The sequence below is a fragment of the Marmota marmota genome, unplaced genomic scaffold, assembly GCF_001458135.2.
Source record: "Marmota marmota marmota unplaced genomic scaffold, marMar, whole genome shotgun sequence".
Taxonomy (NCBI): Eukaryota; Metazoa; Chordata; class Mammalia; order Rodentia; family Sciuridae; genus Marmota; species Marmota marmota.
The window spans coordinates 6801679-6815851 of NW_026000019.1; the positions used below are offsets into that span (position 1 = coordinate 6801679).

General features: G+C 32.1%; 1 non-coding gene across 1 annotated transcript; it reads left to right on the top strand.

Moving 5' to 3' along the window:
* Positions 1 to 567: 567 nt before the first annotated feature.
* Positions 568 to 674, top strand: LOC125618765. Its single transcript, XR_007350153.1, has one exon. It is a non-coding gene; the product is annotated as a U6 spliceosomal RNA (small nuclear RNA).
* Positions 675 to 14173: the final 13499 nt, after the last annotated feature.

Here is a 14173-nt window from a genome sequence, read left to right on the forward strand (position 1 = left end):
CAGTAGTAGCCTTTTAGTCAATAAACAAGTAAATAAAAGCATTTTAAGTGGACTGAAAGGTGCCATTCTTTGTGGTTGCTTTTGATTAATAGTCAATACAGGAATTCGGGTGACGCTACTGTGCTGCTTAGTTAACTCAAACACTACCATAGTATTTTTCCACTGCATTAATAGTTTATCATATTTTTTTTTTACTTTTAAGCACTTATACAGAAATAAGTGTAAGAAAATTACTGTTCCCTGGTAGCATATGAATTTACAGTCAGGAACGATGGTGATGCCAAAATAAAAGAAAATAAGCCACGCAAATTGTCCTCGTGGATGACGAAGTTTGTGACACTTCTGGAATTCCGATAATCCGATATATGATGCAGATCCTAATTTACAAACACATCATTTAATGAATATGTATATCCATACAATTACCTTTAAGCTATTAAATAAGATGTGAATGAAGCATTAGTGAATTTCAGGTTTAGACTTGGATGCCATCCTCAATATATCACTGTGTATGTGTACAGATATTCCCAAATCCCCTCCTCAGATAAAAAGAGAATCTAAAATCTTGCACTCATTTCAGCAGCACATACACTATATTTGGAACAATATAGACATAATAAGCATGTCCCTTTCACAAAGATGCCCTGAAAAGTTGTGAAACATTCCATTTTCTTGTATAAAAATATAGTGAATACAATTAATTTGTGCAATTAATATGAATGAATAACTACAGTAAAAAAAAAAAAGTTCCCAAATTTGAAATACATCTTATCTGAAGCATTTTTGAAAAAGGATATTCAACCTGTACTAACGAACTAGGCTGATAGTTCTCCCCTGCAATTTTATTTTTATGTAATATAGGTGCTTGATACTGAAAACTGTTAAAATATTACCAGGAACTTAAACTAAAAAAAGTTCCTTGTTTTATCTTTCTCTTTCTTAAGGACACTCATCATTAGTTTTTGGCAATTTCTGTTTTTTCCTGTCCTAGTATTAAACTCCTTACTGTAGAAAATATGTTCATACTATTATTATTTGATGTATTATTTTGCATTCTTATAAGTATGATGAAATTTATGTTATATTTACTCCCCTTCTCTTCAGATTTTATTAGTTATAACATGTCATTGTTGTAAAAAAATATTAATGCATTTTATTTAGAATATCTAAAGAATGCTGGAATGAATCACAGGAGCTACCAATTTTCAATGTGTCTCAGTTATCTAAAACCAAAATATACCTACTTTTCATTACACTCAATATTTAGGGGCTTAAAAGAACAATAATTTGTTATAGCCAAAAAATCAAAGATCAATAGGCTACTTTTAGTTCTGCTTGGCTGAATGATTTTTCTGGTCTCTGGAAGATTCAGCTGCATATATGGAATGGTCTTGATTGGGCTGGCTCACCTTTTTCTACTAGTTTCTCACCTTTTAGAAGGCTTGAGTGAGCATACCTTCACAATGAGGTTAGAATATAAGAGTGAGAGAAGTGTGCAGGTCTTCTTGAGAACTAGTTTGGGAATGGACACTACATCTACAGCTTTGTATTGAGCAACACAAAATCCAAGGCCACTATAGAAAGAACACATAATCTCCTTCTCTTGATTGGAGGAGAATGAAGCTTATTTAACGAAAGTCATGAATAAAATAGACATGAAGAATTTACCAAAAAATGTTTGGGGAAATAATCCATATTTACAAATATCTATTATCAAACTAAAATAAAAATAATAATTTGACATTCTTTTGTTAAAACATCTAAGATAAATTCATTTTCACTGATTTACATACAATTGAATAGTCCCATATGGAATCAGATTATATCTTTTTAAAAATTAAATTTAGGAGGTATATAATTATTAATATAGACACCAATAATATATATGTCTAGGAATAAAGATTTATCCCATGTATCTATTATTCTTGAGAAGCATACAACTTAAAGAATGGAATTATGTTTAAAACTAAATGTAGGAGCAACAGGAGAGGGTTCATTAAATCCCAATTCAATACTCTTATTCCTTTTCTTATAACATCAGTGTACAATTATGCTATTTACAGATATTTACAAAATATAATGGCTGTGATTAGCTATCTATATGCATAATTGATAAGTACCAGTTGCAAACATTTCTAGTGCATGAAGAAAATCTATTTTTCTTTGCATTTTTCAATGACTTTTCTGAAAGGATTTTTAATTTTGGCTGTTGCTTAAAAAGAACCAAATTTTGTTTTTACATGTCATTAACCATATGCAATACCTATTGAATTAAGTATTACCTTGAATATACTCTAGGTTATAAAGATCCACTTACAACTATTAGTTTTTCAAAAGTGTATGAAATGCATCTAAGGGCCAATGGTAGGAAATGAAAATCAGCCATTTGCCTTTTGATTCACATATAGTAATTTTAAGTGGTTTATAATGTTTGTGACTATTCATTATCAGAAACAATTTCCTAAAATTAGTCCAATTGCTTATATCAGATTGACATTTTTCCTTACAATATTCATATGAGACGAAATTTCTTTAGCCTTTGCATTATATGTCTTGAATGATTATAATATTATAGATTTTTGAAAAAAGTAAAATTAAGATAAATCTACTTGAGTAATTTAATCATATTCTTACACTTTAAAACAGTCAAATGAGAGTTTTCACTTTTAATAGAAAGCACAGTTTTGCTACAGCCTGAAAGTATGTTTTGGGTAAGGCAGAGATGGGTGGTTGCTGGGAACTGGATCCAGTTACTCCTACATACTAAGCATGCTCTGTACCACTGAGCTATGCCTTCGGCCTGGGAAAGTGTTTTGTATTGTAGGTAATAAGGAAATATAAGCAGGATCTCCTATAGGGATGGTTTCAGGGACAGGTTGAAAGGACTTATGTGTGAAGCAAGCTTTAAATAATCAACTCTGTTTTAGTCCAATTTTGCATTGCTTTGACCAAAACATCTGAGAAGAACAAGTAAAAGGATGTGTTCTCTCCAAATATGGTGCTGAAGCAACTAGCCATCACATGTATAGAAATCCTTTAGAAATTAGCAGAAATTACTTATTGTTGTGGTTTGGATCTGAAATGCTGGCCCAAAGCTCATATGTTGAAGTCTTGATCAACAGGGTGTTCAGAGTTGAGAACTTTGGTAAGTGATGGGATCGTTAAGGCTGTGATCCCATGAATGGATTAATACAGCTACAGATTCATGTGTGATTAGGAGATTGTGGAGACGTTAGGAGATTGGGGGGGGGGGCCTGGGTGAAAGAAATAGGTCATTGGGCCCATGCCCCTGAAGGTTATATTTAGACACTGGCCCTTTTCTCCCTGCTTTCTCTGTCTTTGCTTTCTGGCTATGGTGACATGAGCAGCTTTGCCCCAACAATTGCTTCCCACCATGATATTCTACCTCCTCTCAGGTCCAGAAACAATTAATGGTGGCATCAAGTAACCATGGACTGAAATCTCTGAAACTATGAGCCAAAGTAAATGTTTCCTTTTTAGGTGATTTCCTCAGATACTTTGTTACAGAGACGGAAAGATGACTAACACATTTATCTTGGATCAAGTCCCCTAGAATAAAATAAGTTACCTAACAATCAGAGTGGTAATTACACAGGACAAGTCTAAATTAAAATTTTGTCCAGAAATTTCTTATTTGTGTAAAATGATTTTGTAGGGGCTAAGTAACACTTTTAAAGCTTAAAGGAGAGCAATATCAAGAAAAGAAGAAAGAATGAAGGAATCCAGTATTTCAGAAAGGTATCATTAGAAACTTTTCAGCATGTATAGAAAATCATAGCAAAAAGGAGCATGTGAACTAAAACGAAAGAATACATCCTTGGTAAGTATGAAAAGAGAAAATTATGGAAAATGAAATCGTTTCCTATGGGGACTGACGAATGCAGAATTTTGAATCCATGCTGTTTTCACTATATTAAAACTAAATATAGTACATCTGCTCTATGGCATCAGAGATAATATATCACAGTGTGAAGTTTTATGATGATTATGTGTATTCAGCTGTTTTTTTCTGAATATTGCTATTCCTTTTTTTTTTTCATTATCTGAGAGCAAAAAAAAGTATGCTTTTAAAGAACTAGCAAAAAAAAAAAGAAAGAAAGAAAAGAAAAAATGTATAGCAAAAAAGCATAGCAATCCAGGTGACACAATAATAAAATATGCAGCAAAGCAAAAAAAAATTGGTATTGGAGAGTAGGCTGGTTTTCAGACCCAGGAGTGATTGTGTTGTTGAATGACTTAATATTCCAGGGTACCACACTCTGGTGCCTGAGATACAGGCCAGTCACTTACTCACCAGCTCAGCCAGGAGATCATTTCTACCTGGACTGGTAGTTTCTAGCAATATAGTGACAGCAGACTTCATAGGGAGGAGAGGTATCACAGGCACATATGTTCAAGGAAAAATAAAGGACTGCTTGATATCACAAAAATATATTCTTATTCTGTTTCACGAACTTGGTAACTGCCCCAAACACTACCATGGACACACTTGAAAACGATTATTTTTTTTTTCCTTTGGAACATAAAGGAAAACAACAGGATTTTCTCTATGTCAATTTAGCAAAGGATGATGAAATAATAGCCCAAGAGCTTAATCCTAATAACTAATTTACTTGTAAGTAAAATGAATGCATAAGAGATTATTTAACAGCATAAATGTGATGTGGATTAAGTTCCAGAAAGCAAGTAGCAAGTGTAACTTTCTTATTTCAGCACACATATCGAAGCTGGGAAATTTAGATTTCTTTGATCATGAACAGAGGCTTATTATTAATGTGTTTTTCTTTTTCTAGTCTCTTCCCTGAAATAGAATTCAAGGCTCATGCTGCGACTCTGCAATATTGTTCCCTGCAAGAAACGATTTTGTTCTGCCTCAGAGGCAATATGTTTTTATGCTTAATTTTGCCCTGGGTAACAACATTGCTTGTTTATGTCCTTAAAATGCCTTTTAAAGAAATTGATTTCCATGAATCATCAATAAATCCTGCTTCTAGGATTTAATTCCCTCAGTTATGAGATGAGGAAAAAAATTACATTTTGTTCCTCCATCAGATGTTTATTAATCGTGATTAAATAGTAGGTAGCATTTAATCACATGTGAGGAAATATACAAATATATCTTTTTCATATTTTCAATATTACTTTAATTACACACTTTTATTTAAAGTTTTAACACAGGCTTCAGATCAGTTTGGCTCTAAGTATAAAGAATTTAGATTTACAGTATAATAATGTCCTACAACTAAATTTTTATCCTTTGAATAAATACAGAATAAAACAAAGCTGTGTTCAAAGGAGGAAAAATAGTCAACTCCAGTCGCTGGGGAAGAAAGGAAAGAAATCCACTGTTCTGTTTTAATTGCTAATATCACTGTAATATTAATTTTCATGGTTCACAAAGAATAGGGCAATATGAAGAAATTGGTCAATACTTCAGAGTACATGACATAATTAATGTGTCTAAAAATTGCATTTTGAAGGTAAAGAAATTAAATTAAATAATGTCTTCAAATAAAAGCCTGTGTTCAAGTAGAAAGGATCATTAGCTATTTAGATACTTAGGATAAAAATCAGTGAGCAGGAAATTCTATATCAAGACAGTTTTCTTACACTATTGGAAAGAAAAAAAAACTGAAGTAATAATAAAAACCAGAATATCTATTTTGTTGCTTTTAAATGTAAGTTCCATCTAAATGCTAAATGCCTTCAAAGTCGTTTTTGCAAAAAGATATATGCTCATAAAAATTTTAAAAATACAGTGTGTATAAATAAATTTTGAAAATTATAAAAACTTTGTATATGACTACTAATGATTCATTGTTGAATATTCTGTTGAATATCTCTGTTTATATATTCACATATACCCACATATACAAATTTATGAAGTTAATTTTCAAAGCTATGATTATACAATATCTCATGCTTTTTTAACTGTCTTTACTATTCAAAATATTTGCTATGGTTATCTTTCATGTCATTACATTATTTCCTGTGTGATTTTTTATACTTTTAAAATAATTTTGAATTTAATAGATATGGTATTTACTAGATCTATTAAATGGTTGCTATCATTAATACCATAAAATAAAACAAGTATTCAATATTTACTTAGAATCTCAACTTTGCTTTATCTACTGACTGGATACTATGGTCTTGTACTTACCCTTGCCATAATAAATATGTATCCAAAATTTCAAGTATCGCTCTCTGGCCACAATATTTTATGTTTCTTGCAAATAGTCTTTAATACTATTGCTATAATAATACCTTAACTATACCAAAATTTATAATCCACTGCTTTTCTGGATTTTCATGGGACTTCATGCCAGGTTTTTTTCTCCTTCTGTATTAATTTCATGAAAAATCAGTATGGAAACATTAGATTGCATTTGACTCTGTTTTGTTGGTGCCTGGAGAAAATACCATCCTGGCTAAAATGCCACCTCCTTTGCAACTCCACACCTCAAGCCTTGAACCTTAAAAAGCTTAGAGGGAAACAAAGCCAATTCTCATGTCTTATCTCATATTTGAAAGGACCCTGGCAAAGTTCACACAAAGTCCAAGGACCATGCCACACACCAGAAGGTCACACGAGAGATTTTATTGTCAGTTACATCCACCTTGTTGGTATCTCTCATGTTTCCGACAGTAAATCTCTCATGTGAAGTTCTCGTGTGGCATGGTCCTTGGACTCTGTGTGCACTCTGCGAGGGTCCTTTGGATATTCCTGATAAAAACTAAACACTCTCATAACGCATTCCTTTTTCCTATTCCAGTCTGCTTTCTCATCTCTAAACAACATTCATAATTTTAAAATTATTAAAAATTCATATTTTTTTTTTTACTCTCAGCTAAAGTCCTGACTTGTTGTATTTAGAAAATTGGAGCAATCAGAAGAGATGTTTTGTAAACTTTTGTCCCATTAGGGATTGGAATCATTGAGGCTGTGCACAAATCTTTTCCCAGTTACTATTAACATTGTTTAAACTCTGACTTTACCCTTGGTTTCATGTCCTCTTGCCTGTTGCTGAGTACTGCTCTAATAATTCTGCCTTCTCCCCTACATCATCCTTTTCCTGTCTACAGCATCATTCACATCAACACACAGGCATTATTTTATTTTTATAATTTGAAAACTAAGCAAAGATCAATCACCACCATGCTGCCCCCTCCTCACCTTAGCAATACAAGAACATTATTTCCTGGTTATCACCCTTGTGCACTTGGATCTGTAATTCCTCTCCACAATTTTCTCTAACTCCAATTAAGTTTCTTTCTCACCACTTCTCCTAAACTTCTCTTGCTGAAATCACCAATAATCATCAAGTTGCTAAATCCATTATTTATTACTCAATCTCTAACCTACTTGATTGCCACAGGATTATTTACTTCATATTTTTCCCCCCATGGATTCCCAAATACAGGCACCAAACTATACATTTCCTATTTTGGAAAATTCTTATTGGTGTATTTTTTCAGATTTCTGCTTAATACCTCACCTTTTCAAAATCAAATAGCTCAAAGCATAATGTTCTACTCTGTCTTTTTTTTGTTTACAGTTAATTCTTAGGTGATTTTAACTAGAATTATGGTTTTAATACAATTCAGATAATAATAACTTTCAAATGAGTCTCTCCAGGCCAGAGTCAACCTAAACTCCCAAATTTCTTCCTGTCTACTCAAATACTAAATACATGTTTTTCTAAAAATTAAGCTTTTGATGTTCTGAGCCCTAAACCAGTTATTTCTAAGGTCATTATATTTTAGGTATTATTAGTTATATTGTTCCATTTGATTAGACCAAAATCTTCTCATATTCATCACTATTATGAAATATCTGAGAGAATTAACCTTTAAAAAAGAAAGGATCTATTTTATTTCACCATTTGGAGGTTCCATCCCATGATCAACTGAACCCACTGCTTTGTGCCCTATTTTGAAGCAACACATCAATTCGGGAACACAGGACAGAGGAAAACCACTTAAATTGTGAGCTAGGAAGCAAAGGGGAATAGGAAGAGAAATGGCCTCTGGTTCCACAGTTCTCTTGCAGAACATGTCTATAACAAGTTAGGGACTTTCCACTGGGTCCCATCTCCTAAAACTTCCATCATCTCCCAAGAACCCAACCCTGAATACCACTCCTTTAACACATGGATTTTGGTGAAGACTCATTTGGACCATTGCATCATCTTTGATTCCTCTTTTTCTTTTATTCTCTAAATCTAGAGTGCAATAAATCCAGATGGCAACAGCATACAAACCATATCTGGAATTGGACCATTTCTATTCTGTCTACTGCCCTTATCATTATCTAAGAAACCAAATCTCTTGTCTATGTTACTGTGGTATCCATTTATCCAATCAGTCTCAATGCTTCTTCACCACAGGGGAAAAAAAAATGGAAGTACATTTATACTTTTTCCTTAAGCACTCTCAGGGCTTTGTATGCCCCTCATAGTAGAAATTAAATCACTCATGGGATCTTACATGACCTGCATTGCCAGACTTGCTGTTTTACTCCAGTCATTCTCTGACTTGCTGCTCTTTCAATACCCCAGGCATGCCCCATCCTGAGGGCTTTTACCTTATAAATCCTTACTGAGAAATTCACATTTCTCCAGGCTTACATAGTCACCCTACCAAAAATTCCCATACGACCTGAACTTGCTATATTCCCCTTCATGCTTTCATAATTTCTTGTCACTAATATATGTAGTCTACATTATTCTTCTTTTTCTTTCTGTGACTTCTTATGTCCTCTAGAATAAAGGTCCAGGAGAGTAGAGAATGTTTTTTCAGCTTCTTTTACAGTTGCATCCTGAGCACTGGAAATGGTGCCAACCACAGAGTGAGTTTGAAGTGAATATTTTGAACAATAAATAGATGTTTTCTGCATTAATGCTGTCTTATGTCACTTTCTCCATATCATCAGCACCAGAAAATTAATATGTTAACTTTGCTGGAAAAGAGTAGTAGATAATGGATATAGCCAGACATGTTTATGTAGATGATAAAAAAATATAAATTCCATAAAATGTTATCCTTAAGACACGTATTTTATGGGTTGAGAGCAATCCAAAGCAATAATCATCATCAAAATTTAGCAATACGAAAAACTGAACATTCTACAATTATCAACACCTGAAAATCCATGAGTGAGTCTACTATGTCCATAAAATTACAGCTAGTATTTCTGAGCTGAAGAGATGGAAAACCATGAGCAGATTGAGATGGAAAAAGTAATGATTGCCCAAAAATATCTTTGTGGTACCCCAATAGTTTCAGTTTGCAAGTATGTCATATTTCCAAGTTTCCCAGCTAAGATTTTAGAAATATTATATTCACCATAAAACAGAGAACATCTGTATAGCAGGAATACATTAAATCTTATGTGTCCTTTAGCACACCTATTGTCTTTTTTCATATTTAATAAATTACGTTGTTTGATTTAAAAGAAGAATCAAGGCCAAATGCTAATGGAAACTTGATGTTTTTATTTGTGATAATTTTTTCCATGTGTGCAGGACAGAAATAAGGACAAATGAGTAGTACAGATTGTAGTCTTTCTCAAAAAGGATAGATAAAATTTAATTTCCTTTATTTTCCTTAGGACACATTGAAAACTAGGAGAATAATACGACACTTTCTATATAAATAGAATTATGTTGGAAAACAGTAGGTTACTTAGAATATATTATTATAATGTTGCTAGATGTCAGAAATCCATGGTAAGTTTTGACTGCAAAGCCTTACTATACTTATGGTTTGTGGAACTGTGGAATGTCTCGCATAAAGTGATTTTAATTTCATGAGAACAATTATTGAGTGAAAGACCAGAGGCAAGGAGAGCAGAAGATGTGGCCATTCAGGTATGAAATTGTGGGTACTGTACATTGACTATGAAACAGAGAAAATAGACTGAGAGCCAGAGAGAAGGTAGAAACAATTGGATTTAGTGATTATTTAATTATGGGAAAGGGAAATTAAGAGTTAATAAATAGGTAGTAGTTACAGGTAAATTTAATTCCAACTTACCAAAATACAGAATAGTTTGTGTTGATTTGTAATTGTTAAAAACACTACTAAGAGTGTTAAAATGAGAATGCATATTAAACATTAAACATTGATCCTGACATTTTATTCTCATGATATATCCTTGATTTATTTCTACATTTCTGTTGAGTTTAATGATAAAGACACACCATTCTTAAATAAATAATAGCAATGCTTATCTAATAATTTATATATGCTTGATTTTGTGTACTTTTTTGAAAGAAAATAAATAAAATATATCATGATTATTCTAAAAAATGACATTTTCACAGTTTCATGCCTCGTATAAAATTGTAAAGAGGCATTTAGAAACTTGAATATCTTTTAAAGGAAAAACTTTAAGTTTTCCAGAGCTATTACTTTCTAGTGAATAGAAAATAATACCTAGAGTCGTTTATTTTTTTGTTATACAAAAGATGCCCTTTTCTTAGCAGTAAATTTATTTCTCAATTACCGTTGATTAAAAAATGTCCTGGGGAGCAGCCCTCATGGTGTCTACAAATCTATTACTATATAACTTCCCATTCTTTTGAAGATATTTGTATTCTATTAATTACAGATGGGTACATCAAGTAAAGATACCACTTTTCCCTCTGATCCTCTGCATTTTTATCATGTATAATCAGTTAGTACACAATTTTCAGTCAATATCTAAAATGGTATGAATGGATTCCCTATAAACAGCAATGATATTAGAAACCATTCTTGGGAACCTTTGAATGCACATCTTTAATAAAAATAAGAATAGCGACTGTTTCTGAGATAGAACATTCTGATCCAGTGCAAAGTATGAGATATATATTATCTCCCTGGTATTCACTGTGCTACTGTACATTTAGCTTTCTATCAAGGGATAGAACAAATTTTGCTTTGTAGAAGAGCTTTAGTGCTTTCAGGTGCCATCACCTGACACTGTCATCTTCATGAACTTTGGACAGCTGGTCCCTTTCAATGGGTCAGGTCTCAGATTAAATGTCACCCCTCTAGAGAGGTCACAATCATTCATTCTAATTAAACTTCTCAAGTACACATGTATTATGTATCAGGTCAATCATTCAACTCCTTTTTATCAAATGAAATACAATGCATATTTTATACATGCTTGTATCTTCCACTATCTAGTTGCTTTTCTTCACTAGTAGAATATTTGTGTTCTTGAAGGTACACACACACACACACACACAATCCAAATGCTTTACCTCTACATACTTTCTACCTTCAAGGATATTCTAAATATGTTACCAAATGATATAAATATGACGAACACTGAAATTCACAATGACTTAGTATTTCTAATTTAATGATATATTAAATGATACATTTCTTTTGTTAATTAAAAAACATTTTAATATTTCTATATTGATGTAAATTTTCTAATGCATTTGTTTCCTTCATCGGGGTTATTATATTTTTGGCCTTTTTCATTTCATTTTAGATCACAAACTTCAAACCACATATTTCTAATTATTTCATATAAATTCTTCATTTGAAAATGTGCCTTGGCTTAGAACTGTATATAAATCATGGAAAGTTATTTCTACTTGGAGAAAAATAGCTTTAAATAATTTAGAGAAATTACAATTGGTACAAAACTTTCTTATAGAATTAGTTTAATATTTAGTTTAAATTTTAAAATTGATCAAAATGTACATACCATTCTCATTACCTATTATTAGTTACAAACCATCCCAAATATAATGTCATAAAAAGCAATCTTTTCAATATGCTCCAGAACAGTGAGTCACGGATTTTGACAGAGAACTGCAAAGATAGTTTGTCTGTATTTCATCATAACTTCAGATGACCAGAAAGACTGGAGCCTGGAGTCATTTGGAAGCTTTTTCACTCACATATCTCTTGTTTTAACTAAGATGAGTCTGTAGGTTCTCCTGGATCTCTTACTCAGAGACCGAACACCTGATGTCTCCATGTGGTTTAGGCTTCCCCAGTCATGGTGGTTTGCTTCCAGGATAGAGTATACCCTAAGTAAATGTCCTCAAAGTCAGTGTTTCAAAATGTTCTAGTGAATACTCAAAACCTATTAGGATTTAGCTTTAGAGGTCACACAATGTCATTTGTGCCACTCTTTATTGGTTAAAGGGGTCAGAATCTTTCCATTATTAAAAGGCGGGAGACATAAACTTTATCTTTAAAAACAATTCAGTAAGAATGTTTAACATGATATCTGCATTCTTAACAAATTTTTAAGGGCACTTAATTGTATTGTTAATTATAGATCTAATGTGGTATAAGGATCTCTAGAACTTATGTATCTCTATACCCATTGAAAATTGGTACTTTCTTCTCTTTGTCCCAGCCACTGGCAACCAACATTCTCTTCTTTGTTTCTATGAGTTTGATTATTTTTGATGTTGTATGTAAGTGAAGTTGTACAGTATTTCTCCTTCCAAGATTGGCAAATTTAATTTAGTGTAATATCACCCTGGTCATCCATGTTGTTGCATATGGAAGTATTTCCTTTTTATGAATGAATAATATCCCTTTGTATGTAGTACCACATTTCCTTTATCCACTGAACCCACAGTGGACATTTAGATTGTTTCCATATTTTGGCTATTGTGAATAGTGGTGCAATGAACATGGGAATGCAAGATCCTGATTTCAATCTAGTCGTATATATACAGAGAAGTGGGCTTTCTGATCACATAGTAATTCTGATTTTACCTTTTTAGAGGAAATTTTATACTGTTTATCATCATAGCTATCCAATATTGCATTACTACCAATAGTATGCAAAGGTTTAATTCCAACTTACCTCCATCATATTTATTATGTTTGTCATTTTTTAATAATACACATTATTAAAGATCTAAGGAGATATTGTGATTTTTGACTTGCATTTCCTTAATGATTACTATTCTTTGGAGATGTCTACTTAAGGTCTCTGTCCAATTAAATGTAAACTTGCAACTAGCTGAAATTGTCAAAATTATTTCTTTCAAATGAAATTGAAATGATATAGTAATTAAAACAGTATAGTTATAGCACAAAAAGTAGACACATAGAATTACAGAACAAAATAGAGAGCCCAGCAATAAAGTCCATTCACATACAGTCAAATAATCTTCTGGAAGGGTACTAAGATGCACAAAGAAGAAAAGATAGTATCTTCAACAAATAATGCTGGTCCAGCTCCTTATCCCCATACAAAAGAAAGAAATTAGACCCTTATCTTACACCACACACAAAAACCTACTCAAAATGGGATTTCGATTAAACATAAGACTGCAAAAGTCTTTCAAGAAAAAATAGGATAAAAGACTTTTGACATTGATCTTGGAGTTGACCTTTGGTGTAACATCAAAACATAAGCAAGAAAAAGAAAAATAAATAAGTGGGACCTTATGAAGTTAAACACTTCTGTACAGAAAAGGAAACAATCAAAGAATAAAAAGGCAACCTACAGAGTAGTACAAAATATTTGTCAGACCTATCTGGTAAGTGGATAATATTCAAAATATCTAAGACTCTCAAACACAAACAACCTAAACAAACAACAACCCAAATACCTATACCTCCATAGCCATGTGAAAACTTTCACACATTTGCATTCATATAAATTCTAATACGTATTCACAGGTTGTGAAATTAAAGTAAGTTTTCTTAGATTATGGGATTTCTTCTTATGGTTTCTGGCTATAATAATATCTATTCCAAATTATTTGACTCAACACAAGTATGGAGATAATTCGGGCTGTTCATTTTGTAAGAGTGCTACATAAATATTTGTTAGAAACCTAGTCATGAATTAGGTAAAAACTCAGAAAATTAAGGAACAAAACATTTTCAATCACATTGATGGAAAAATCCTTTGTTGACATAAGATTCAATCTCTTTGACAAAATCATTTAAGAAATCCATTTTATGTTGCTTCAAATCATAGTATAATTTTTATTTTTCATCAGTAGAATAAACTTACATGTATCTTATATTCACTGTTCAGGATTTTATATTAACTTCTGTTTCTTAAAAGTAATTTTAAAAAAGTGAAATGATGATGTATTTTAGAATTTTTAAAAAATTGTTTTTAAATAGAAAAACAATTGACCACAAGCAGACCTAACCATATTTTGCA